Source organism: Dermacentor albipictus, chromosome 1 (genome assembly GCF_038994185.2).
Source record: "Dermacentor albipictus isolate Rhodes 1998 colony chromosome 1, USDA_Dalb.pri_finalv2, whole genome shotgun sequence".
NCBI lineage: Eukaryota > Metazoa > Arthropoda > Arachnida > Ixodida > Ixodidae > Dermacentor > Dermacentor albipictus.
In genome coordinates this window covers 42,607,879-42,634,266 of record NC_091821.1, presented here as the reverse complement: position 1 = coordinate 42,634,266, position 26,388 = coordinate 42,607,879, and the positions used below count along the sequence as shown (strand labels likewise).

Below are 26,388 nucleotides of genomic sequence, written 5' to 3'. Positions count from 1 at the left end.
TCTTCAATCGCCCACCGACTCCTCAAACAAGCCTCCAAATTCCCGGACGTTGAAATAGTGTGGACTCCAGGACACGAGTCCCTCCGTGGAAATCAGCGTGCGCACGCTGTAGCCCGAGCTCATGCCTCCCGGGCGCCACAAGAGAGGGATACGGCCGCATCCATGGAGCCCGTACCTTTACAATACAACGCCATACTACAACACGACAGATTGAACAGACGACAATACCCGCCTCCACACAAGACCCTCTCACGTGAAGATGCCGTAACATGGCGACAACTACAAACCAACACATACCCCCATTTAAGCAGACTACACGCAATACACCCTACACTATATTCATACAAATGTCCCCTTTGTAATGAATACGCCTCCCTATATCACACCACATGGGCGTGCCCCAACGTGAAGGCGGCCCCGCAAATACCCAACCCAACACCCGAGCAGTGGGAGGCCGTGCTGACTAGTTCGGACCCTCGTAACCAGCAGCAACTGGTGCGGCGGGCCCGGGAGACAGCAAGAGCCGCAGGAGCCCTGGACTAAGGGCGCCTCCCGCACAAGCAGAAAGACACCTGCTTGTCCTTTCTTTTTAATAAATGTTGCTCCTCATCCTCCTCCTGTACGGCACTTAGCAGCATTTTTAACGTTGGGCCCAACGTCGTTGACTGGCATAACCGAACCGAACCACTTTCAAATAACACCGAATCTACTGACCTCCACGAGTACCAACCACTCGAGCCACTGCACAATTGTCGTCGTCGTCGTCGTCGTCGTCCGTCGTCCGTCGTCTTGAAGTATGGCTCGTGCACACAAGGGGGTTGGCCACACTGGATCGATTGCAAAGTACACCCAACAAAATACGAAAAGGGGTAAAGGCAAACATTCAAAACAAAGTATCAGGCAATTAAATGATGACACAAATTTTGAGAGGACCTATACATAAACATAGGGACAAAATAAAAATAAAATAAGGTGCCCCATGGTCGGTACCCTAGCAGCGTAACCTTCCGGACGCTTCAATGAACTTGTGCAGGGCAGTAAACATCGACCCATGGCTTGTGCCTGATTGACAGGCATAAAAGGACAAAATATTTGGTGTTGTAAGTGCTAAACCCAGAATACCAGTCGGAACTATGAGGAACATCCCGTGGAGGTAAGAGAAATGGCAGCAAGAAAGAAAGAAGTTGTTCATAGTTCCTGGTTCATTACACAAAAAGGCAGAGGTTAGTTATGGATAAACCAGATGTATGAAGGTACAAATTCAGGCCGGGAACTCTACAACGGAAGCTTGATAACGTCACTTCGCACTGTCGTGATAGGCATTTGCTCGTGTTCTCCGGAAATTTTAGACGTCGAAAATCGTCTGCGGAAAGTAGGGATGAGTCATTATAACTTAGAAATAAAAGGCATTTAAATCTAGCTTCTGTTCTAAAGGAAAAATCAGGAAGAACGTTTAAGACCGGACCATTTAGTGGCGACGATGCGAGCGAGTCAGCTGATTCGTTTGAAAAGATTCCGCTGTGTTCGGGGACCCAGACAAAACGGACTTCATACATATTTTCCGGGGCAAGAGTCGAAAATATATTCAGCAGGTGTGCCCGATTAGTATTAGAAGTTAATTGTGTACAGACAGAAAGCGCATGTTTAACAATTATTACTTTATATTTCTGTGGACCCAATTTTTCCATGGCCAGAATAATTGCCAGATATTCTGCAAGAAATATTCGGGTGTAATCAGCGAGACGGAAAGAGAGCAAATGACCAGTTAAGTTGATTTGAAAATAGGCCAACTCCGGCCTTCTCTAAATTTTGTGTTGCGTCCGTAGAATTAACCAAGTGAGGCGGAAATTGAGTAATATGATTTTGAAGGAAACATTCAACTAAGCGTGCCGGAAGAAGTTTTGCGTGTTTTGGAAAAAAATATAATCAAAAATTAGTTTCACCTTCAACGAATTTGTTTTTGGAGAAATCAGGCACGGTAGACGAACTTAAAGTTCTTGTAACAGTGCCTGAACAAAAGCTACTTGTGGTTGTCGATAACACCGCCAACTTGTTTTGAAAAATGAATCAGGAGAATTGATGAAAACGACTTGCAAACGGAAGAGAGATGCATCGTAAAGCTTCATGAAACTCAGGACAGTAAGTTGCTTAAATCTGGACTCAAGCGGAATAATTCCCGCCTCCAGATAAAGTACATTGTAAACCACAATACTTGGCAGCGCAAGACAAAACCGCAACGCAATTTCAGTAGTATTTAAGATCTTAGCTTGTATATGTTGCGCATCCTCAAAAAAAAGAACACAGCCGAATTCGAGAATGGGGCGGACGTAAAGTTTTATAAATTATAAATAACGCAGCCCTACTTAAACCTGTGTTTTAATTACTGAACCGGCACAGCAATCCCATTGCACGTTGTCTTTTACAAGCATTTGCTTCGGTTTGTGAGGATTATAGCGCGTTAAAAAGACAAGGACGAAGGTGAGACGTGACACACACAGGCGCTAACTTGCAACAATCTTTATTTCGAGCAAGGGACCCATACATATATACAACTTTTTCGCGTACATCATACATGCGCTGTTTACAAAATACCTTTACACACTATTGCGCAGGTACGATAACTCTTTTTGGGAAAGGGCAATGGATGGTTTGGACACACAGTTATCGCCAAGCCTATCAATCAATTCCGCTTCTATAATTTCGCGAGTTAACCTACCTCGGGCTTTTCCCACAATGGAGCAGTCTTTGTATGCTGGAGCACACGTCGAATGGTCGCCATCATCCACCCCGGCAACAGTGTAGCTGCAATGCCTGCAGTGGGCATCAAGAAACCCGCCCCGCTTTTCTGCTACATTGTACCGGTGCTCCTTTAAACGCTCGTTGAGGCACCTTCCGCTTTGCCCGACGTAGTTTTTCCCACACTTTAAAGGAAGGTTATAAACCACTTCTTCCACACATTCAACAAACGGTTCCTGGTGTTTCTTTTTGCACGTGCGCTTGTCAGAGAGGCCTGGTCTGGTCAGTCTGCACAGGCATTGCAATTTTGTAGCAGCTGAAAACACAACCTTGACATTCGCACGTTGGCCTATTTTCTTTCCTCAGACAGATATATATTTATTTACAGAAACGCAGAGAGGTTGGCCTGAGCTAGCCTCCTCTGGCCTCTGCACAGGGCAGAAGGAACGGGGAGGAAAATGAACGATGATGGTGGTAGGAGAAGCCGCTCTGTATATATACAAGTCCATCCCGCTGGGGCAACTGTAAAGCCATGCGTCTAGCCTAGTGGTTTGCAGCAAGGCAAACCACTAGGCTAGGCAAACCACTAGGCAAACCACTAGGCTCTTGTAACTACGGCTGCGCTGTTCACGGCAGGCCAAGAACCTAAAACAAGCTTGTCCGATAAAGGGCTCTTATCCACGTGCGCGTTGGAAGAGACCAGTCTTTACAGCGGAGCTGTTATACACTGGATTCTGGCGGTTTGCGTGCATAGGCAAAAAAAGATGGCGGCCACCCCAGAGCTAAAAGAGCTAAAGCATGAAGCAAAAGCGTGTCGCCATGTATGCCCCAACTGCATTTAATCGCGAGAATTGTCAAATTATATTGCGATAAAAAAATATCGTAATAAACAAAAGTAAAACCGGAATAGACACTGTTTAGTATGAATTGCAGTTTGACGTCACGGGCTCTTCAGGCAAACCAGGTGAGTGAGTGAGTGAGTGAAGTAACTTTATTTTGGTCCAGAGAAGACGCAGGGGAGACCCCGCGCCACCCGGCTAGTCCCACGTAGGGACCGCCAAGCCGAGCTTGACGGCCCGGTCGCGGGCACTCTGGACGGCCAGGGTTTGGTCGCTGAGTTCGGGGCTGCCCAAGAGCGCAGCCCACCTATCCTCGCTGAAGGAGGAGCCGATGGTGTTGAAAGTCGCAAACGAGCAGCTAACATTGTTGCACCTGTGGTTGGGAGACCGACGACACAAGAGAAAGAGGGAGCCGGCGAACGGACGAGAGGGGCCCCACTGCAGCACGTGCCACCCGGCGCAGCTACCAACAACCTGATCCGTTCCACCGTCTTTTCGGCGAACCGCCCACTCAGTGCGAGGCGCGGGCGCCCCCGACTAAAGCCCCTGCAGGTGCTTTACCCCCGACAAGGACGAAGGCCTCGGCGCGGCCAAAAGAGAACGTGAACTTTGTGTTTCTTCTCCCTTTCCCTTCTCCTTTCTTCAATATCTTTGTAAATAAACCAGTCTCGAAACGGATCCCAACGAGTGAAGTTCCTTCCTTCGAGGCTCCTGCGTGCACGGCCGACGCCGTCCACCTTAGTTAACACGCAGCAAAAGTTAGCGGAGTCGTCCAAGAGCGACAGCAATTAGAGTCAGCCCAAAGGCGCGAGCATTCATTTACATTTTTTGGTGCCGAAACCCGGGAATACTTCGCCTGCTGACATCGAAAGCGCTATGGAACGACTACAGAAGAAGCAAGCTGCCCTGCAACAAGCAATAGAGAAAATCATCGCAGCGGCCAGCGACCTACTGCAATCGCCAACCATCAAAGTCGGTGAGCTTGAGGAACGCCTCGACCTTCTCCTTGAACAAGCAGATGAATTGAAATCTGTTAACGAGAGCATCGAAAAGAAGATAGATCTTCAAGAATTAGATGCAGAATTAGAAGCTTGCGCTGCATACACGGAGAAGATCTGCTCCATAAAAACAAAGATCAAGAGAGCTCTCAGGAGTCAGACAGCCAACGAGAGCCGGTCAACAACTTCGTCAGTGACAGGCGACGCATCAGAGCAGGAAGTATACCACATTGGTTCCGTCCCACCTGCGACATCCCAGCCACTATCAGCAACCACCAAATTACCCAAGTTGGAAATCGCAAAATTCAGCGGGGACCTGCACTCGTGGCAGAAATTTTGGAACCAATTTGAATCGACTATACACAAGAACAGCACCCTGCCTGCAATAGCCAAGTTCCAGTACCTAACAAGTTACTTAACTGGAAAAGCCGCCGCTGCCATAGAGGGGTTGCCGATCAGCGATAGAAATTATGACATCGCAGTGAAGACCCTCATTGAGAGATTTGGGAAGGAGGACGTAATAATTGAGGACCACATGTCGCGCTTGCTTGACGTCCGCCCAGTGCACGATCTGCGGGACATCGAAAGGCTGAGGACCCTCTACGACGAAATCCGCTCCGGAGTCCGAAGTCTAGAGGCGATGGGAGTGTCGTCGAGCACCTACGGCGCGCTGCTTGTCACCGTCCTTCGCAAAAGCATCCCAAGTGAGCTTTGCTTGGCGTACTTCCGACGGAAGGCCGCCTCACGTGAAACGCCCCAAGACGAGCTTCTCGGTTTCCTCGATTTCATAAGAGAGGAGGTCGAGAGCAGAGAGAGAGCCCAGAGTGCACTACGCCATGGGCACCAGGACGCCGCTATCAGACAGAAAGCACCTATCAAAGGGGACGCTCGTCCTCAAAACCCATCGGCGTCTGTCCTCAGCGTAACCGATGGCGAGGCGCAATGTGCATTTTGTGGTGCAGAAGGGCATCAACCAGCGAACTGTGTCGCCCCCGTGCCCATGGCCAAGAAAAAGGAGGTGATGTCAAGAGAGAGGCGCTGTTACAAGTGTGCGAAAAAGAAGCACCGTGCCGCTGAGTGTAGAACTGCAAGGTGGCTGAAGTGTGCCAAATGCTCTGGACGACACGCAACTGGCGTCTGCGAGCTTAATCAAAGACCGACACGCCCTCCTTCAATCGGAGATGCTGCACCAGCAGAGACAGCAGTACAATCATCGCTTCAGGTGGGACCAGTACTGGGAAAGACCCGCGTGCTTCTACAGACTGCACGAGCGTATGCGGAAGGCCAGCACAAGAGTGCTCTGGTGAGAATGCTGCTTGATGGTGGCAGCCAGAGAACATTTATACGACAGGAGGTTTCCCGGCGCCTCAATCTTCGCGTCATAGGAGGGGAGAAGCTGGCTATTTACACCTTCGGAAGCGAGAGACCATCTGAAGAAAGAAGGTGTCACCGCGTGGAATGCTGGCTGCGAAACTGGCGCAACAACACCAGAGTCCGGATCGAAGCATTAGAGGTGCCCGAGACCTGTGGAGACCTCCTCCCACCACCTGACGACTCCACGGCTAGCATCGCTCGTGAGCAAGGCCTCCAGCTTGCTGACACCTTACCTGACGGCTACCGCCCTGGTGTTGGAGTTGAGCTGCTTATCGGGGCCGATCACTTCTGGGATATAGCAACGGGAAATGTCAAGCGCCTCGGTAAGAAGCTCGTGGCCATGGAGACTGCGTTTGGGTGGACATTGCAGGGCACAGATTCTACATCGCCCGCCGCAACCTTCCTAAAGAACACCGGAGTGATGCGGGTAGGTGTGACCACAGCACCCGACGAAATTTCTCGTCAACTAGAATCATGCTGGGAGATGGAGCACCTTGGTATCGTCGACGATGCACAGCTGACCGCCAAAGACGACAGCGTTCTGCGGGCCTTTAAAGAAACCATTGCCCACAAGAACGGTAGATACCAAGTAGCTCTCCCATGTAAAGAGAACGCATCAGACTTCACGGACAATCAGAACGCAGCATCGCACAGGCTTCACTCACTAACGGCGAAGCCTCTGCGACATGAAGAAGCCATTCTAGACTACGATCAGGCAATCAGGAACTACCTGCAAGCTGGATACACCGAGGAAGCGAACGAACTGGGTGAGTCCCCGCTGGGGCCCATTTACTACATGCCACACCGAGGTGTTGTCCGGCCTCGTAGCGAAACTACCAAGTTGAGAGTCGTATTCGATGCCTCCTCCAAAGCGGCGGGAAAGCTGTCACTGAACGACGTCCTCTTCGCAGGACCTAACCTAAATCCAAACCTAGCGGACATCCTGATTCGATTTCGAGTCCATAATGTGGCCATAATGTCCGATATAGAAAAGGCTTTCCTTCAAATCGAGCTTGCAGAGAGTGAACGCGACGCTGTCCGCTTTTTGTGGTATCAAAGTACACCAAGGCAGAGTTGCCGAGCTGCACAAGAGCCCACTGCCCCGCTTCCCCCCTACAGAGTGACCCAGGCTGAGCCATTTGAGACGACGGGTATCGACTTTGCGGGGCCCATATTCTACAATGATAGCGGGTCCAAGCACAAAGCTTATGTTGCTTTGTTTACTTGTGCGACAACACGAGCCGTTCACCTGGAGCTTGTTAGAGACCTCTCGGCGAAGTCATTTCTGACGGCGTTTAAGAGATTTGTGTCAAGGAGGGCAATCTGCAAGACGGTTCTGTCCGACAACGCATTGACATTTAAACGGGCATCTAAAGATCTGAACCAGATGTTCCACGCCATGAAGGGAAGCGAGGTCCAGTCCTTTTTTTGTGCACAAAATATCAGTTGGAAATTTATTGTTGAGAGAGCGGCGCGGTGGGGTGGCTTTTGGGAGAGAATGGTGAGAACCGTGAAGGCCACCCTTCGCAGAGTGCTCGGAAGGAGCTGCCTTGACCATGACAGCCTCTCCACGGTTCTAACCCAAGTCGAGGCGACCGTAAATTCTCGTCCGTTGACTTTCGTCTCTTCGGACGCGGGGGAGCTTATGCCCTTGGCTCCAGCACATTTCCTAGTCGGTCGCAGGCTAACGAGCTTGCCTCCCTTCCGAGAGACCACCGAAATCAAATCGTCAGCACAGACACTAACACGCCTATGGAAGAGACGCGCCAGGCTTGTTGACTCATTCTGGAAACGGTGGAGACGCGAATACCTACTGCAGCTTCGCTCAGCGCATGTTACAAAGCCAGGCAGAGGAAGAGGCATCGACTTTTCCAGGAAGAGATGGCCGAATACGTGCTTGCAAGATCCTTCTCCCGAACCAAAGCGAACTGCGACGACCCGTACAAGCCTTGTACCCACTCGAGCTCAGTGAGGCGCCAGCCTGTGCTAACAATGGTGGCCGGGAATGAGCTGGCGCTCATTGCGGGGGAGGATGTTGAAAGTCGCAAACGAGCAGCTAACATTGTTGCACCTGTGGTTGGGAGACCGACGACACAAGAGAAAGAGGGAGCCGGCGAACGGACGAGAGGGGCCCCACTGCAGCACGTGCCACCCGGCGCAGCTACCAACAACCTGATCCGTTCCACCGTCTTTTCGGCGAACCGCCCACTCAGTGCGAGGCGCGGGCGCCCCCGACTAAAGCCCCTGCAGGTGCTTTACCCCCGACAAGGACGAAGGCCTCGGCGCGGCCAAAAGAGAACGTGAACTTTGTGTTTCTTCTCCCTTTCCCTTCTCCTTTCTTCAATATCTTTGTAAATAAACCAGTCTCGAAACGGATCCCAACGAGTGAAGTTCCTTCCTTCGAGGCTCCTGCGTGCACGGCCGACGCCGTCCACCTTAGTTAACACGCAGCAAAAGTTAGCGGAGTCGTCCAAGAGCGACAGCAATTAGAGTCAGCCCAAAGGCGCGAGCATTCATTTACAGATGGCTTCACACCCCCACAACACATGGTCCAATGTTGCCCTTAGTCCACAGGCAGGGCAGTCCGCACTGGGGTATCTTTCGGGGTATATGGCATGAAAAACCGCGAGGTTAGGGTACGCACGGGCTTATAAAAGTCGAAGGGTAACCGCCCGCGCCCTACAGGCAAACCAGGTAACCTTATCTCAGTTCCCTGCCACCCGTGCAATGGCTAGGCGGCGTGCGGTGAGGACTGCAGAATAACAGTGCGCCTACGAAGAACACCGTCGTGAACAGAAGCGGGAATATGTGCGCGACGACGGCAGGCGGCCCGTATGAAGATCGTGCCGCAAACGCCAAGCGTACGCACCTTTGGTTGATTTCAACGTAGACGTGTCTCTGCCAGAGGGAAAGTGGTTCGTGGCGTTTCTCTTGGAAAGGTTCGGCATTCAATGTTACACAAACATCAGTGTGCCCACACCTCTTTTTTTGCATAATGAATCCTTACCGACTAGCTCAGCGTTCTGTCGTTCTAAGTGAGCCCACGACGCGCCATCGGTCGTGTATATTTATTTATTTATTTATTTATTTATTTATTTATTTATTTATTTATTTATTCACAAAATACTGCAGGCCTATGCGGGCCCCAGCAGGAGTGGTAAAATTACAAAAAAATAATCACACATGCATTCAGAAGAAAACAAAACGCTGACATCGCTGTTGCGAAATTAACAGATCAAACATTAATCAGATCAATTGAGTAAGTGCTGTTTAAGAATGATAATGGTAGTGTGTTCCATTCTTCAATAGTAAGGAGGAAAAAAGAAAATTTGAAGGCATTAGTTCTTGTTTGAGAGGGAGTTAAGGATTCAGAGTAGTGATGTCTGGTTGAGTGGTGACAGAACGGTGACATTGGCCAGAAAGTGTCGCCACAGAACTACTGGCCGCATATAATAGCGATCATAGAGCAGCAGTCACCTTGGTGACCAAATAATAAATCCAAAAAAGCAAATAAAAGAAGGTTGGCAATCAAACAGCACTGAGTATGTAGTCTAATACAACAACAAAAAATCGTGCCAGAACAAAATTCATTGTGGTATGTCTCTATTATTTTCAATCAACATATTTATCACCATATATACAGCTCCGCTGGTCATCCACCTTCCCAGAGTGGAATGGCTCTGAACTTCTGTCGTGATCGCGTGTACGCGGGACAGATACCGATACATACTGCGTTCGCAATTCTGACCAGTGTCACTGCAACCTATGAGCAGTATTGCCACAGTTTTTCTGAAGCGTGTCGCTAAAATGAGAGAAAATGGTAAATTTCCGCTAAATTTTGCTGCACTGTCGCTAAAATTGTTGCTGATACTTTTGAGTAAATCTTAAGAAACGTGGGTATATCTGAAAACTAAAATATAAGCTAACTTGGTGTAAGTTATTTATCTAAAAGAGAGAGAGAGCGAAATGATAAATGAAAGGCAGCGAGGTTAACCAGGACTCCGCCCGGTTGGCTACCCTACATTGGGGAAGGGGGGAAGGTAAGATTAAGAGAAGAAGAGAAAGTCCACTGTGGATATCGCCGACGTGGTAACAGTTTCTGCTCTGTATCACTGAAGGCACCTCAGTCCGGATCACAGACGGTCACTCAATCGCGTAGCTTTCAAAAATTGCAGCAGCGCTTTTGTGGTCGTTTGTAGCTGCGATATGCGAAGCCATGGTCCCAAGATCTTGTTTAAGGTGAACGGTTTTCTATCTAACTGATTTAGAGCTGTGCAGAGGTCGCGTCTTTGGTTTTCTAAAGATGGGCAGTAGCACAGTAGGTATTCTATACTCTCCTCGACACCTACACTTAAGAAAGCTGTGCTTTCTCTATCTCCTCTCTCTATCTCTCTCTCTCTCTCTCTCTCTCTCTCTCTCTCTCTCTTCATCCCTTTACCACTTCCCCCAGTGAAGGGTAGAAAACCGGACGCACGTTTGGTTAGCCCCCCTGCCTTTCCTTCCTCTCTCTCTCTCTCTCGACACCCCATACATTGCACTCGGCGCTATCCGCCATTCCATTCAAACACGTACATGCATTGGTGAATGCAACACCCAAGCGTAAGCGGCACAGCATTGTTTTCTCACTTCGCGGAAGCCCAAGTAACAGCCGCAGCCGCATAGGTGAGTCGAGAGAATGCAATCGACGCTGGGTGAATTCAGTGTGTGCCACTTCTCCAATATCATACGGTGCGTTAGCTTGCTTAAGTGTTGGGCTGCGTCAGTCCTCGATGAAGGTACAGAAACAAAGTTTGCTCCTTCGTGTGTTTTCCTAGCAGCTTTGTTGGCGAGGTCGTTGCCGAAGATAGTGCAGTGACCCGGCAGTAACTGAAACACGACGTCGTGTCCTTTCGTGGTCATATGACAGTGCGTTTCTCGCATCTCCGACACGAGTTGTTCACAGTACCCGCGACGAAAAGTTGACAAAAGACATTGTAGGGCCACCTTTGAGTTGCAGAATATTGCCCACCAATAAGGCGGTTGGGTGTTAATATAATCAACAACACCTCGAAGGGCAACAAGCTCCAAAGCGGTCGATGTGGCGACGTGAGAAATCTTGGATCTAACGCTTATTGATCGTGATGATATAACTACTGCGCCGGTGGAGCTGATATTCGTGGGAGGACCATCCGTATAATGTGTACTCGGTCAATATAGAAAGTCTGCTGCTAACAATCCAGAACTGCTTGCTTCAAGGCCAAGGTAGGCAAGTCAGTCTTCTTTTTTTATTCCTGGAACGGAAAGGCGCACTTGAGGTTGATTTAATAAGCACCTCAAAGCTGAGGGTGACCGTGCCGAGGGTGTGAAGCCCAATTGTAAGGAGGGACGATGAATGCTGACCAGCTGGGAGAATGACGCCTGTGGCTGCCATTCTGACAAGTAGGTAAGAGAGCTTGATTGCATCCATAAAACGTGGCGAAATTGGGCCCTAGGCCAGCTATAGGGTCCATGTAGGTGAGGAATAAACAGTGAATTTTTCAGCCGTGCGTAGTGGATTACTTTACTGTTATACTAAGGCAACAACGCACAATGACAGGTGAAAGCTTCAGGTTGTGAAGTTACAAATACACCCCCATTAAAAAGAACACGAGTAATCTGATCTTCTTATAGCACGCAAAAGCACATGGTCCCACATTGTCAAGGTTGAAGACATTATCATTGCAAACTTTCTTGTTCTCGGCGCTCCTGCAAGGATAGCTATTTTCTCCTACACGCGCTTGGTCGAATGTTAACACGCTCATGACAATTACGTGAAGTTTATGCAGATTAAATACTACGTTATCGTCCCTTGATCTGTCTGAAAACTCTTCGCAGTACTGATTTGTCCGAAAGCCATAATAAAGGGAAGCAATGTGTTCAGACTTGCGTGAAAGAGCCCATCCACTCCGATGTCTGCACCTTTCGACAGTCTACCTCTTATTATTCACTTGCTGCCTCATAAATTTCACCTTAATGTTGATTGCAATAGGTTTAGAAACATTTATTTACGGCTACCTTGCAAATGTCTTGTAATCGAACGTATTTAATGAAAATGCGGAACACGGAGCATTTAGATCAAATTGGTTATGTAAAGAATTCAAAATAATAATTAACATGCATTTTGTGAGCCCACTGTGAATCTTGTGAAAGCCACCTTGCTGTGAAGCACAGCCTGAGCACTACCGATGTGAAAGCAACCATTGCTTTATTATAGAAAGTCTTAGCGTGTCCGGTAATCCGCTGAACGCTAGCGTACTGGGTGTTTTACCGGATGAGCGGAGACGCTAACGTGAACGTCCCGCAGGGTGCAGCCACCTTGTGGCGCTGAGCTCAACCAGACCAACACAGCTGATATTACAGTGACCAAGCGCATTATATTTTACTGCTGGTGTAAATTCTTTACAACATGATTACGCTGCCACCGAAAGTTTAAACCAGCTGCGAAGTAGAATACACTTGATTACTGCAATATTAGCTCTGTGTTTGTCTGGTTAAGCTCTGCGCCTTCAGGTGGGTGCACCGTGCAGGCCGTTCACGTTTGCGCCTCCACTCATCCCGTAAAATGCCCAGTCTGTTTGCGTTTACAGGAATACAGGACACGCTAAAACTCTCTATATTAACAGATCCCGCGCATCGTACAGCCCGTTTGAGCCGCTTACATTTAGCTTTTGAATGATAAAGTTCGTTTTGGAAGTACATTTTGCAACTTTCTTAACTTCGAAGCCGCTAAAATGTCCGCAATTTTTCTGTCACATCGCTAAAAGAAGTCTGCGCTCTCTAAATAGAAAAGCTTGTCCCTGAACGGACAGAAAGGACGTTCTAAATCTAGCGACAAAGTCGCTTAAATGGCAACACTGCTTATGAGTTGTGTATAACGCCTGGTGAATGCGACAGCAGGGCGAATCCAATCAATCACATCTGTTTCATTTTATTTGAACTTGTGAGGCATGCAGAACTTCATTTCGGCGCCCCACTTATGCATTCGCCTGTGTCATCGATTTGCTTGGGCCCAGTGCTCAACTATAGAGTAGCTGCTCGGCGTTTGCGTCGGTTTGTGAGAACTAAATACGTGCTTCAGAAACATTGTGTAACGCTGCCTTTGCTTCAGCGTCTGTCTGTTCCTTCCCTCTTATGCCACAATGTGCAGGTACCCCTCTGGAAGGTTGTGTCGCAAGCGGAAGCTTCAAGTGGAAGCCTGCGAGTCTTTGCAGACGCTGTTGTAGGGAAATAGAGTGTAAAACTGGGCGAGTTGTTTAAGCTTCATAGTAAAAGCAGTGCAATAGGAACGGCAACACAAGACAGAAGTACACCGGACAGGCGCTGAACTAACAACTGACTACTGACTGGTTAATTGCAGAAAGGAAAGAAACATTGCTTACTCTGACGTAAGATATAAGCATGCAATGGCAACAGGCGAAGCAGGTTGGTTGGAGATGATCATTGTCATCAGCCTATTTTATGTCCACAGCAGGACGAAGGCCTCTTCCTGCGATCTCCACTACTAGCCCCAATCTTAAAATGGGTGTAGTGCATGTTCGCAACGACACACCTCACCATACCACATCGCACCTCGCCACATTCTGCACAGGTTCATATGGGCGCTGCCCAGCTAGAAAAAGAAAACCGGCTCAAGGCGGCGTGACAGGCAGCGAAAGACGCCAGGGAGACAGAGCGCACTGTCCAGCTAGAAGAAGCAAATCGACTGAAGGAGACGCCACGCAGCGGGGTGCCATTTCTCAAGGCGACGCAAAAATCCGCGCCGTAGAACTCACGGACCGCTGGCGTTCAGTAGTCACAACCCTGTTTCAGCGCCAGAAGATAACAATGAAATATATGGTGCCCTGTGTCTGCATAACTGCGAGTCGGCCTAGTTGGAACATATTCATATTGATACTTTTTGTGCGCAAACAAAAAGTATCAGGACTTGGCACCTTTGAAGGCGCCTCGTCCATGAGCTTACATGTACTTATCAACCCAGCATTATTCGATACATTGACCCCGGTTCCCCCCTCAAACCGGTTTGACTGGGCGGGGGGCTTTGGTTCGGGCCAACGGTCCTTCCCGGACAAGGGGGCTGTTGTGGTGCAGCAACACAGAGTTATTGCACTCAACACACAAACAGCCATGTCGGTCTTACAGGACACAAGCCTGACTGACCCTCGGGCTGCCTTGACGAAAAAGAGGCCAGGGCATACAACCATGGAGAGCACGAAAGTCGTCCGCGGAGCAGCGCGACCACCCAAGGGTGCGCCCCCACCGGTTCCAGATATGGGTTCCACTGAGCCAAAGAAAACCCCGTTGATCGACTGGCACACACGGCCAAGTCGAGCAAGCCCAGGAGCATGCATCAAAACTTAATGGATAGCTTTCCACCTGTCTCATCACAAATCACGGCAGGACGGGCCCACACTTCGAGAAACTTCTTCTCGCCCAAGCGGTGCCGCTCCCGGGTGAGATAGAACCAGACCTCCTTCCGTGCTTTCGCAATCACTTCGTGAAGGCCCGGTGCCCGACCCCCGAAAACTGCATCGCGGCGTGCCAACCAAACTTGGTAGGAGCACTCGGCGAGGAGAAGCACAAACTGGTTGACCGCCTGATTAGGCAAAGGGTGCAAAAATCGAACTGTCTGATAAAGAACGCCTGGGAGATTAAAAAGACTAGCAATCCTCTGAGAAGAGCTGCAGGAAGCAAACACTGCGCAAAGGCATGAACCGAGTCCTCACGAGCGCCACAGAACGGGCACACTCCACTAGCCGGGACGGCTGTGAAGGGCATGTAGCCCAACTGCAGGCACCCTCGCGCCAGGCGGTACATGAACGTGGCTCGCCTAGCGTCGAGGAAACTGGCCAGGATGAGCTTAAGAAGCCCGTATCGCAGAAAATCCGGCGTGTGTTTAGAAAAAGTTTATTTCGACAAGAGACGATACGAACACTGAGTCATAATCACGGCACAATTCCACCGGGACGATAACATGAAAGAAACGAAACACAGCACGTTTTCAACGTAAGTAATGTCCGAGTCCTCACGCACCAACATATAAACACGTATACCCACGGAAAGGCACAGTTACACGTAAATTAAATCCGGCGTTGGTGTCGGCGTCGCCTCGGCAAACATAATTTCGAACCAAACTCTGAACCATGTATACCCAACCACTTCTCTACCACCAAAGTTGCTCATACCTTGCCTTTTATTCTTTACAAAGTTATTCCTCGGAAATTTGAGAACGGCAGCCCACAAACAAATTTAATGGGAAAAAACACCGACAGCGTATGTCCTTTATGTTAGCTCGTCTCATAGTGAAATATTAAAGTGCGAAATAATAACAACAGATCGACTCACGCAACGGGCCGCGTTTCTACCAGAAAGTTCGCCTTCGTGCATAGCGTTCGCAGCCAGCGTTTCCCGGTAACCGTTACGGTTACATCAGCTGCAGTTGCCGGGAAGCATGAAAAGCAGTAAGAGGTCTTTGAACGCTATCGCGTTCCCTTAAAGGCGAAGCTTCAGCGTCCTGCAAATTTTTGAACGTTGCTATTGAAAGTGACATGTAAAACTTCAGCGTACTAGAAGTTACAGCTTGAATGACATAGTTAACTTGAAAGCAATGTTTTTGTAGATTGTTTTGTCAGTAACTAGCGTATGTAATGCGGTCCTGTACAAGGGGTTGGGTGCCAAAGACCACCTTAAGTTTTGACTCGTTACCCGGATGATCTGGTTTTTTTCGCACAACTTGCCCGGATGTTCTCGTTTGAGTGCTCGGATAACGGCTCTGGCTTTTAGCTCAGGGTCACCTGAAAGTCGCCGAAAACGGGAGCTAAACGCATTTCATGCTTTAAAATACAAACAGTCCGTCTGCGCGCGCACCCTCATGCTACTGGTATGTGCTACACCTTTCGAGGAGGCTCATTTCACAGTCGTGCAGGTTGATAGATGGGACGGAAATGCAATGTTCATTATTTTTCTTTATGCGGAGAGTTTCAATGATTTCACGTGCTTTTTGATACACGTGCCTGAAGATGACATGCGTTCTTTCAAAAAAGAGTTTAAAGCTACATGAACGACAATGGTCTGACAGATAGGATGAAGACGTTCCCTTTAAATTGTTGTTGTGCTTGCGTAACCTTTCGTTAAGGCAGGTGCCAGTCTGCCCAACGTACATTCTCCCACACGATAGTGGGATCTCGTAAACAACTCCACATGCACAATTAACAAATAGATTACGATGGTTAACAGAGCACAGGCAGCACAGGTTCTCCCGTGACTGGCCTGTTTTTTTCCTATCTACTGTGGCACCTTCCGACTTTTCCCCGAGCTGAAAAAACAATGTTTACGTCAATACCCTTGGTAAGTTTACGTCAATACCCTTGGTAATCTCCTTAAGCCGATGTGGAAGCCCGTGAACGTATGGGATTACTGCTAATTTCTTCGGGATTGGCGTGGGACTTTCGCGTGGGCAAAGTCGAAATGCGGAGAGCTGCAATGATTTGTGCAGCAAAAAAAAAAACGCACGGTAAAGTGGAAACCGAAAAGCCGGCGTTCTTTAGACGAGCTAATTGTTCCCGAAAGCTGTGATCCAATGTGTGGCAGCAAGGCTTTCTTAAGGCAGAATTGAGAGAGCTGTAGGCAATACCGTTCTTAACTATCTTGGAATGCCCTGAACAGTAGCTCGAGAGATTTTTTTTAGATCGCGGGGAAAAGCATCAGCAGACATGTTCCGGCTCAATATACTATCACAAATCCAAAAACTGGATAGAACCATCCTTAGGCAGTTCACACTTTAATGATAAACCAAAGGCATTTTAATATATTCATCCGGTCGCTATGATGGATAGCAAAAAAAATGCTATAGAAAATGAGAAAATCTTCAATATACCACTAAATCTTGCACTTCACGTTGCGTAGCGCGACCCACGGCAGACAGGAAGATATCACTTAAGACAGGCGTCACCTTGGAACCGATACTGATGCCCGACTTTTGAATTTGTACGGTACCATATTATGTAACGAACGTGGCTTTTAGGTAGATGCAAAAAATTTCTAAGAAAGCCTCCACTGTACACCACACTTGTTCCTAAATGCAAATGTCCCTAATGTCATCGTTACATTCGGTTATGCAATGTTTTACGGACATCATAAGCTTGTCATGAGGTATAGAATAAAAGAGGGCCTCTACGTCAAACCTTACCGCAGAATGAGAACCAGGGTTCTGAGAAAATAGTTAATTAGTTACGTGGCTAGAACTACGGATAAGAAAGGGATCTTTTATGCGCAAAGAGGGAAGGTGTTTTTGGAGGTAACCGGAAACTCCATGTTGCCAAGAATGGTGTTGAGTGACAATGGAGCGGAAAGATATGTTCAATTTGTGCATTTTCGTAGCAAAGAAAATGCTAAGTCTATCATTTGGGCCTTCTCAACGGTCGAGATGAGACAATAAATAAACACGAGCACAATTGATTGGAACTGGGTTGAAACTCTTTTTAACCGCAGTCGAAGCTTTTTCAGCAGTCCGCGCGCCGTACAAGATGACGAAGAAACCTTTCTTGTAAGGGTCTAAGATTGTGCAGCAGAAAATAGTCCGCCAGAGGGCTCAAACGGCCAGACGATCGTGGACTACCTGCATGCCGGATCAAGGCTGAAACAGGTGTATTTCGGCATGAAGGGCGCTCCTGCATGACGTTGTACCACACTGTGTGCCTTTCAACGAGACAACGGGTGCTCCCCCCTCGTTCTTCTGAAGTGGTTACCCTTGTGCTGAGCTTCAAACACCCAACGACGACCTTCAAATTCCAGGAAGCTGCCGACCGTTTTCCGTGGGTCGACCTCAGAAGCCCGGGGGCACAGAGCACCACGACGAATCCACTGCGAGCCTCCAAAATACCACAGAGCTGCTGTCCCCTTGGAAGCTTGGACTTCTCCAGCGACGAAAGGGCAAGCGACACGCTTGACGTCAGCACCCGCCCCGTTCCTGCCGACAATGGGTCGCCAAAGGGATTTAAGGCAGAGCCGGCCCATTGTTAGGAGAGAGAGTCGCCAGCCCTGGTGTCTGTCTGGTGCGCTCTTCGACACCGCTACTTGTGTGCTATTACATGCTATATCTGTACATACTGTATAAAACGTTTCGTCTTCTCTTCGTCTGCTTCAAGAGTCCGTCTCTCGACTTCGACCCCGAGTCGCCTATAGTGGTACCACTATAGGCGACTTGGGGTCGAAGGCGAGAGACGGACTCTTGGAGCAGATGAGGCCACTTCTTGCCGCGAAAGCGGCGCTACTCTTTAGCGTATATATATATATATATATATATATATATATATATATATATATATATATATATATATATATATATATATATATATATATAGGGGGGCTTCTTCAAAGTTCAGCACGCAGGACCCGACGTAACATATGCAGGAAAGAGGCGACTGTACTGTACTCTGACGAAGGCTGGTCCTCCAGCCGAAAACGTTTAGTAAAGAAGTGTTCCAAAAAGCTCCTCGTCTGTTTCCTGCATATCTATATATAACTTCGTAGTACATATAGGCGGCGCTTGACAACAGTCGATCTTACGTATAGTAACCTAGTAAGTAAGTAAGTGCTTTATTTCCCACAAACAGCATACATTTGAATATGGACAGGTCGTGAGGAAAAAAAGCTGCGTCAGCAGCTATGTCCTTTTGAGGAATAGTCCTCATTGTCTAAATCTCAAGTACTGAGGTTTCACATCCAGTTCGCGCCACTTACCATTTCTTGCGATTTTCAGTGCCAATTTAAAATTATAATTCCCACTTAAATCGCCAAAAGCATACTCGATTCTATCTCTATCAATCATGGTCTTTTTATATCTATCAATATCGCATGGCACGTTCTCGGTGGCTGTCTGCCCCTTTAAAGCAAGCCCAGAGCACACGCTTTCTTGGGAATACATACGCGTGCTTTATTAACAATAATGCACCTCCTGACGCAGCACACCAGCAGCAGTAAGCTTTAAACAACAAAGACTGACAAGGAATGCATTGTGTTTGGATCACAGTGGCTTTATCAGTGACATTGCTGCAGTCAATTTCGCCTGCTTCAGGAACCTGTTTGTAGAAATTTGCTCGAAGCAAGTACGCATCCCCCTTGCGTCGCTTCACCCTCAGAACATTCCAATGGAAGGTTCGGACACCGACGAGCGAAATAAACAGAATATATTTTTCCTATATAATCCCCGAGCATTGGTAACATTGTAAATCTAGCCCACATTCGTAAAACATTGCGAAAAATTTGGGAGAATTGGCAGGCATCAGTAATGTAACATGAGCCCTCATAACTTAATGTGTTTTTTTTTTTACTCTGGAATGGTAAACTTGCAAATAAGAGTATATATGAGGCAAACAGACGTTATATTGCTTATTTTCCTTTCATAATGTCGCTGCATGCACGGTCAGGGCGACAATCTTGTTATTCAGTCCCAAAACACCGTTCCAAATGGGTGAACTAGATCCTACACAGCTTTGTAACCGAAGCATGCCAATTTTACATTATTTTACATTTCGCTCATAATTCCGCCTTTTTTGTAACACAACTATTCTTTCCTATGCCTATTTCTCACTAATCGGTTATTGATACTGCTAATTCGTATTTTGCCGCTCTCCGAGCGTTTCTAAGCAACTAGCGCCATCTGATTGGTTGAAGAAAAGGTATTTCTCCAGTATCGTTCTTTCTTTTTTCACGCGGGGATTTTTAAAATTTCTCATCCGCCACGCTGGGGTTATTTAATATTTACTATAGACCGCTCGAAAAGTTACCGCTTTTCCCATGGACACGAAAGTGTTAAAGCTATTGTTGATGTAAAACTAATAATTTCGCTGGGAAGTGGTACGTTGCTCCCTAACGGTTGTTATACCACGCTTTATCATGTTTCGCAATTGTCGATTCCCCCCCCCCCATGCTTGACATTACTTTCCTGAAAAGGGATCTCAATCACATGACCACTTTCCATGCAAAAATTAAATGTCAATATTGCTACGGAACAATATGTGCGATCACGAAAAGTCGAGCAGTGTGAAGACGACAACAATTCGAAGCTAGCGCGGGCTGTTGCCTCTTGGCCAAGCGCAGCGTATTTTCTTGTAAATATACTTGTACATAGCTTTTCGTCTGCGTCTTCCTACGTAACATATCTGGTGGAGGTGCTGGGTAAGAAGATGCGGGGCGGGGCGGAATCGAAGAAGCCGGACGGATATCAGGACGATGGGCCGAGCAGATGGTGTGAAGACCCATGTTTTCGAACTCTTGGCGGACAACTGCCTGGATCAGTGAGACCGTGACTGCAGATGTGTTGGTGGGACTGGAGTCGAAGGCAGCCGGATAGGCGGCCTCGATCTCACGCCGGACGATCCTGGTAACATCGGCAGTGTTGTTGGGACGAGGAGTGTCGGCACAGGAAGATGTCGCGGGGGTGTTGGGCAGACGGGCAAACTGCTGGTCAATATGTCGGCTTTTAGCGAGTTCCAGGCGGCGGCACTCTTTTATAACAGCATCCACCGTCGCTACGTTGTTGCAAACGAGCAAGTTGAAGGCGTCATCGGCAATGCCTTTGAGGATGTGGGCAACCTTGTCTGACTCAGTCATGTGGGTGTCAACTTTGCGGCACAGAGCCAAGACGTCCTGAATGTATGTGACATAGGGCTCTGTTGACGTCGGCACACGGCCGGAAAGCGCCTTCTGCGCGGCAAGTTGGTGACCGTAGGGGTTGCCGAACAAGTCTCGAAGCTGTGTCTTAAGTGAATCCCAACTGGTGAGCTCATCTTCGTGCGTGCGATACCAAACTCTAGGTGTGCCACCGAGGTAAAAGACTACGTTGGCGAGCATAATAGTAGGGTCCCACTGGTTATTGCGGCTGACGTGTTCATACAGGCTGATCCAGTCACCTACGTCTTCCCCATCTTTTGCCGAGAATACGCCAGGATCACGGGGAGCGGGGAGAGTGATGTAGGTCGTCGAAGTGGCAGCAGGTGTCGGAGCCGGGGGAGTCCGGTTGTCGTCGCCGGGAGCCATGAAGGAAGGCTCGACGTACCGTCCACTGCGAAGCTCCGTGACGAGGTACAGGGAACGTCCACCTCCACCAGATATGTTACGTTTGAGTACGATGTAACAATTTATGCTTGATACACTTTTAGAGATCATGAAACCAGTAACAAAACTTCTCTTTTTCAGTGTAAGAATTTCAAAAAAAGGTGCTTTGAGTGAAACAAAAATAATATGCAGAAAAGCTTGTTTTTAAGACAACCGTGTGGCTACATGTTATTGTACTTTTGTACCCGAGTTTATTTGCGTTCGTCAAGTTAGCACTCCAGTAACTTGTTTCGTCAAGCACCAACAGGGCCAACCTTCTCAGTTTTATTGCCCGTTTTCGTTATACGATAGTCCTTCTTCGTATCGTTTGACAAATATCGCTCTAGAACTGTGCGCGCTACACAAGGCAGTAAGGGTACCCAAATATGGCAGTTATTGACGCAGTAACAGTGCGTCAATAGTCCGATGACAGATTAGTACTACTTGCTGCTGACAGCCGCAACCTGCATAGGCTCAACGAAATCTGTCGTGGCATGTGGCTCGTATATGTAGGTAATGGCATGGTGGATGTAATCAATTTTACTGAGTAGGCCGGCACTACGGTGTATGACTATACACAATTTTGTTTGCATTGCCGAGTATGTTTGTCCGCCCTTATAATAGAGTTTCCAGACATTTCATAATCACCAAAGTTCGGTGGATGTGCGGTCGATGGTACGTATTGAAATATAAATGGTTGCACTGAGCTTCGATGCGGGTTTATTCAACTGTTTTTATTGCGTTTTTTAAATGCGAAGCAGTTCTTGGCGGACATTTGCCACTTTGATAGTGTCTATCTATTGTTGTGCCATTACCACCAGCCCGGATACCGAATCTACAAGATGCAGAATTTATCCTGCGAGTGCCCTTTGGACAAACCCGGGGCTGCGCCGAAAGGCACAGCGCCCTAATTCTCCCTTGACAAGTCAAGATGCTGAGCCGTCAGGCAGCGGTGTCCTGCGGAGAAGTATCGGCGAGCGACATGTCCAAACGTGCAACCAAGTGCCAGACAGCCCGGCGCCGTACCTCCCTTTGCCTGGAGGTCACCGCGCCCGCCAACTTTGAAACGGGGGGGCCAGCGCGGTCGCTGGTTGGACCTCTCGGACGACCGTCGAGTGCTGGCTTTGTATTGGGCCGTTTGAGTGACAATGGTTTCTCGGGGCATTATAAGCCGCGACGAGCCGCCTGGAAAACCGGATCCGCCGACCCACCGGGAGCAGAGTGCCGCTCTCGAGTGGAGTGAGATGTGTCACGCGTTTTCGCCGGACGTCGCCGTGCGGGAACAGTCGCGTTTGCTGTGAGCTCTCGTCCCCCGTGCCGATCCGATCTTGTCCTGTATAATGACTTGTATATAGTGTATAAAGTCCCTTTTGTTATTCTCACCGACGCCTGACTCGGAGTCTTTGCTACCAACGCTCTGTCACGAAACGGGTGACGAGCGCTACGGGACCACCTCAAAGTCGTAATAGAGGTGGCAGCGGTGCAAAGTCGTAACACTATATAGCCACCTACGTCTTGCTGCTCTCATGGCCATTCCGTTAACTTGGTATGTACCAAAATTGGCATAGTAGGACAAGCGTGTATGACGAACATAAATGATAGGTCATGACATGAATATAATGACATGTGTGTCATGGTAGGTCATGAAACAGCCGCCTACGTCTTGGTGCTTTCATGGTCGTTTCATTTATTTGGTAGGTAGCAAATTGGCATAGTATGACAAGAGTGTATGACGAACATATATGATAGGTCAAGTCAAGTTTATTTCCAACGACACCGAGTCGGATGTTCTTGGGCGAAAAGATATCGCAGACATCTTGAGAGTGCCCAAGGACCCATTAAACAGCAGCAGGCAGATAACAAAAATAATCACCTGAAACACTGTGCAAAAATGTAGGCATGAAATATATTTCACGCAACGCAACCCGTTTAGTGCACAAAATAATTGCATGTAATACAGATGTCACACAATCCTTGTAAACACCTGTGCAAAGGCAACAAAAATAATCATATAGATAAAATGAAATATATATCAAGATAGCAAAAGGAGGATGCTGTTGTTCGAGTGGTTCTTACATGTTTAAAAGCGTATTTCGCACATGTTTCTTGACTTTACATTCTGGCAGTTCGAATTTGGTACAAGTCAAGAATTTGTTCAGTATTGCTGCTATATAGTATTGAAGAAGACATTATCCGTAGCTTGTACGGGAAAGAAGACCTGGTTCGCATTGATTTCGGAGAGAATATCGGGGGGAGCTATCAAATGGATGCTCATAAAGCTTGTTTTTCTTTGTATAAAGTAGTAGTTTATATGTATAAAGATCACTTGCTCTAGTAATATTGTGATTTATGAACAGCTGATGAGTACGTAGTCCACGAGGGTGCCCATAAAAATTTTCAAATATTCTCAGAACCTTTTTTCTGCAACACCTCGAGTCTGTTTAGGTTCTGAGCAGACGTTTTTGCCCATACTCGCGTGCAGTAAGACAAGCGAGAGTAGAAGTGGCCATAATATATAGCTTTTTTTAGCCATAATTGAACTAGATTTGATAACCTGTACAGACAGCCTACAGTTTTGCCCAATTCAGAAGCAAGCCTTGACACGTGGGTATTCCACATGTTTTCCTCGAACCAAACACCTAGAAATTTTTGCGTGCGAACACACTCTAACGTTGTGCCTTGAAAGGAGAATTTCAGATTAAGACATGGTTTGTTCATAGGCCTAAAAATAACGTATTTTGTTTTACGTGCGTTTAATGCAAGTTTGTTTTCATTTAGCCACGCTTCCAAATGCCTTAAATAATTCGTTACTGTAACTTGGAGACTGTTGATTGAATCAGCACTAAAAAAGACATTCGCATCATCTGCATACATAACTAGTTTTTCTGTGTAAGGGATCTTACATATATCATTAATATAAACTGAATAATAAGGGTTCTAAGATCGATCTTGTGGAACGCCTTGCTTAAGTTCAATTTCTGCTGACATTAAGCTTCCGACTTTAACACATTGTTTTCTGGCAAATAAGTAATTTTTTAATAAGTTCAAGAGCAACACCCCGTATATCGTAGTCGAATAATGTTTGTTCTAGGATATCATGTGGCTGCAAAGCAGCGGAAAATGCAGTCACACAATTAGCTTACTCCAAAAATCGACAGATCAAGTAAGCAGGATGATTACGAGAGTTTCAAATAGAAGACATAGCATGAAAGAGGCAGACACGATCAAGTTGGTTAAAAGTTTAGTGGTCAGCAGAGTCACATACTCGCTACCTTACCACTTGATGAACAAGCTAGAAAGAGAACAAGCAGAAACCATACTAAGGAAGGCGTACAAAACGGCACTACACCTACCGAGGAATACTTCAAATGACAAGCTACTGCAGCTAGGAATACACAACACGTTCAGCGAGCTGGCAGAAGCGCAACTAAACACACAAATAGCGAGACTTTGGCAGTCGGCTACAGGAAGAATGCTCCTAAAGAGACTAGGATACAATACGAAAGGGGCAATAGATTGAGAGGCAGACATCCCAGACAAAGTCAGACAAACCCTCAGAATAAGTTCAATTCTACGCAACATGGATGCGAACCTACACGCAGCCAGAAGGCAGGCAAGGGCAGATTACGTGGAAGGCCACCTGGCAACACAGGAAAACACGGTGAACACGGATGCAGGGCTATACCCGTGGGACAAGCACACTAGAACACTCAGAGTAGCTACGGCTGTAGTAGACTACATGGGAGAGACAATCAGCTGCGCAACCATAAGGAATCGCACAGTAGCGGAGGGGGAAGAGGTCGCCATAGCGCTTGCAGCGACCGAAGGCTACCGAAGTAACAGATCACTAACCATATTAACAGACTCCAAAGCTGCATGCAGGCATTACATGCAGCGGAGAGTCTGTAAAGAGGCCCTGCGAATCCTCCTCGGAGCAGGAACCCTCGGAAATAAAGTGAAACACAAACTTTTTTGGATACCGACCCATACCGGGATAGAAGGGAAAGTGAGAGCAGACAGTCTAGTTCGCGAGATCACATACCGAGCTGGACAGATAGAGCCTCTCGAGAACCCTACAACGGTGGAGCCGACGTGTGCGGAAATATTGAACTACTATAGAGGGCAGAGAATCAAATATCCTCCGCCACACACACTACTTACACAACAGGAAGCAGCCGACTGGAGAAGGCTACAAACCGGAACTTTCTATAATCTACACATATTAAGTAAAATGTACCCGACACAATACAGAAACTCCTGCCCATGGTGCGGAGAAATACCAACTCTTTACCACATAACATGGGAATGTAAGCATAACTACACATTCCATAAACATAAAAACCCGAGTGCGGAGCAATGGGAGGGCCTGCTCACCAGCAGCGAGCTCACCACCCAAAGGGCAATGGTGCAGCACGCGTGCGAAGTGGCCAGGCTCAGTGGAGCCCTGGAATAGGGGCACACCCGTGCTGAAGAGCCAGGCAGCAAGCGCAAGACGGCTCACCGCTAAACCCCTTGATAGAATCAATAAAGTTTTTCTCTCTTTCTCTCTCTCCTTAGTCTGCAATTTATGGCAGATTCAAACAGCTTCGATAGAACAAGCAAGACATAGATTGGCCTGTAATTCGAAATGTCATTTAGAGCACCGCCTTTATGCACAGTGCATACACGCGCAAGCTTCAGATCGGAAGGGAAAAGTCCAGAAACGAACATACAATTAATGATATGAGCCAGGGGCTCTGAGATGAGATCCGCAACATACTTCATGGGCGCCGCACTTCATTTATCAGAACCTGTTGCGACATTGTTACGTAGTAAATTTATCGAGCTTAATACCTCAAACGGTGTCACTGGGGCTAAACTAATTGTGTTAGGCTGTCTTACTCTACGGCAGATTCTTTACCGCGTACTCTTTTCTGAAGGCGGCAAACAGTCGCCCCCCCCCCCCCCGGAGTGGGCAAAATATTCATTCAAAGCCATAATAGCTGCATCATCGCTCATATCTTGGGAGAGGGCTTTGACGTTGAAACGCGGTTTGTTATCCACAAATTGTCCCAGATTATTAACTGCATTCCGTAGTTTGTGATGATTATTATAAATTTTGGCGAATAGGCATTCATAATATATCTTCTTAGCTTTTCGTGTGTCTGCATTGAGTTTATTGCGATACGTTTTGACTTTTTTTAGAGCGGCTAGGTCACGTATTTGAACAATCTTATGATACATTTTGTTTTTTTTTTATTTTGATTCTTTTGTGAAGGCTCGTGCTGATCCGTGGCTTTCGAATTTTCTTTTTGTTTAATGTGTGCGATACAATGGGAAAATTGCTGTCG

At 47.5% G+C, this 26,388-nt stretch overlaps 1 protein-coding gene across 1 annotated transcript in view; it reads right to left on the bottom strand.

The window, feature by feature from the left end:
- Positions 1–26,388, bottom strand: part of LOC135906770 (uncharacterized) — a 99,106-nt gene that overhangs the window by 68,918 nt on the left and 3,800 nt on the right. The window contains exon 2 of the mRNA XM_065438355.1: positions 715–827. The gene's annotated coding sequence lies outside the window, so the exon portion shown is untranslated. The remainder of the gene's footprint in view (positions 1–714; positions 828–26,388) is intronic.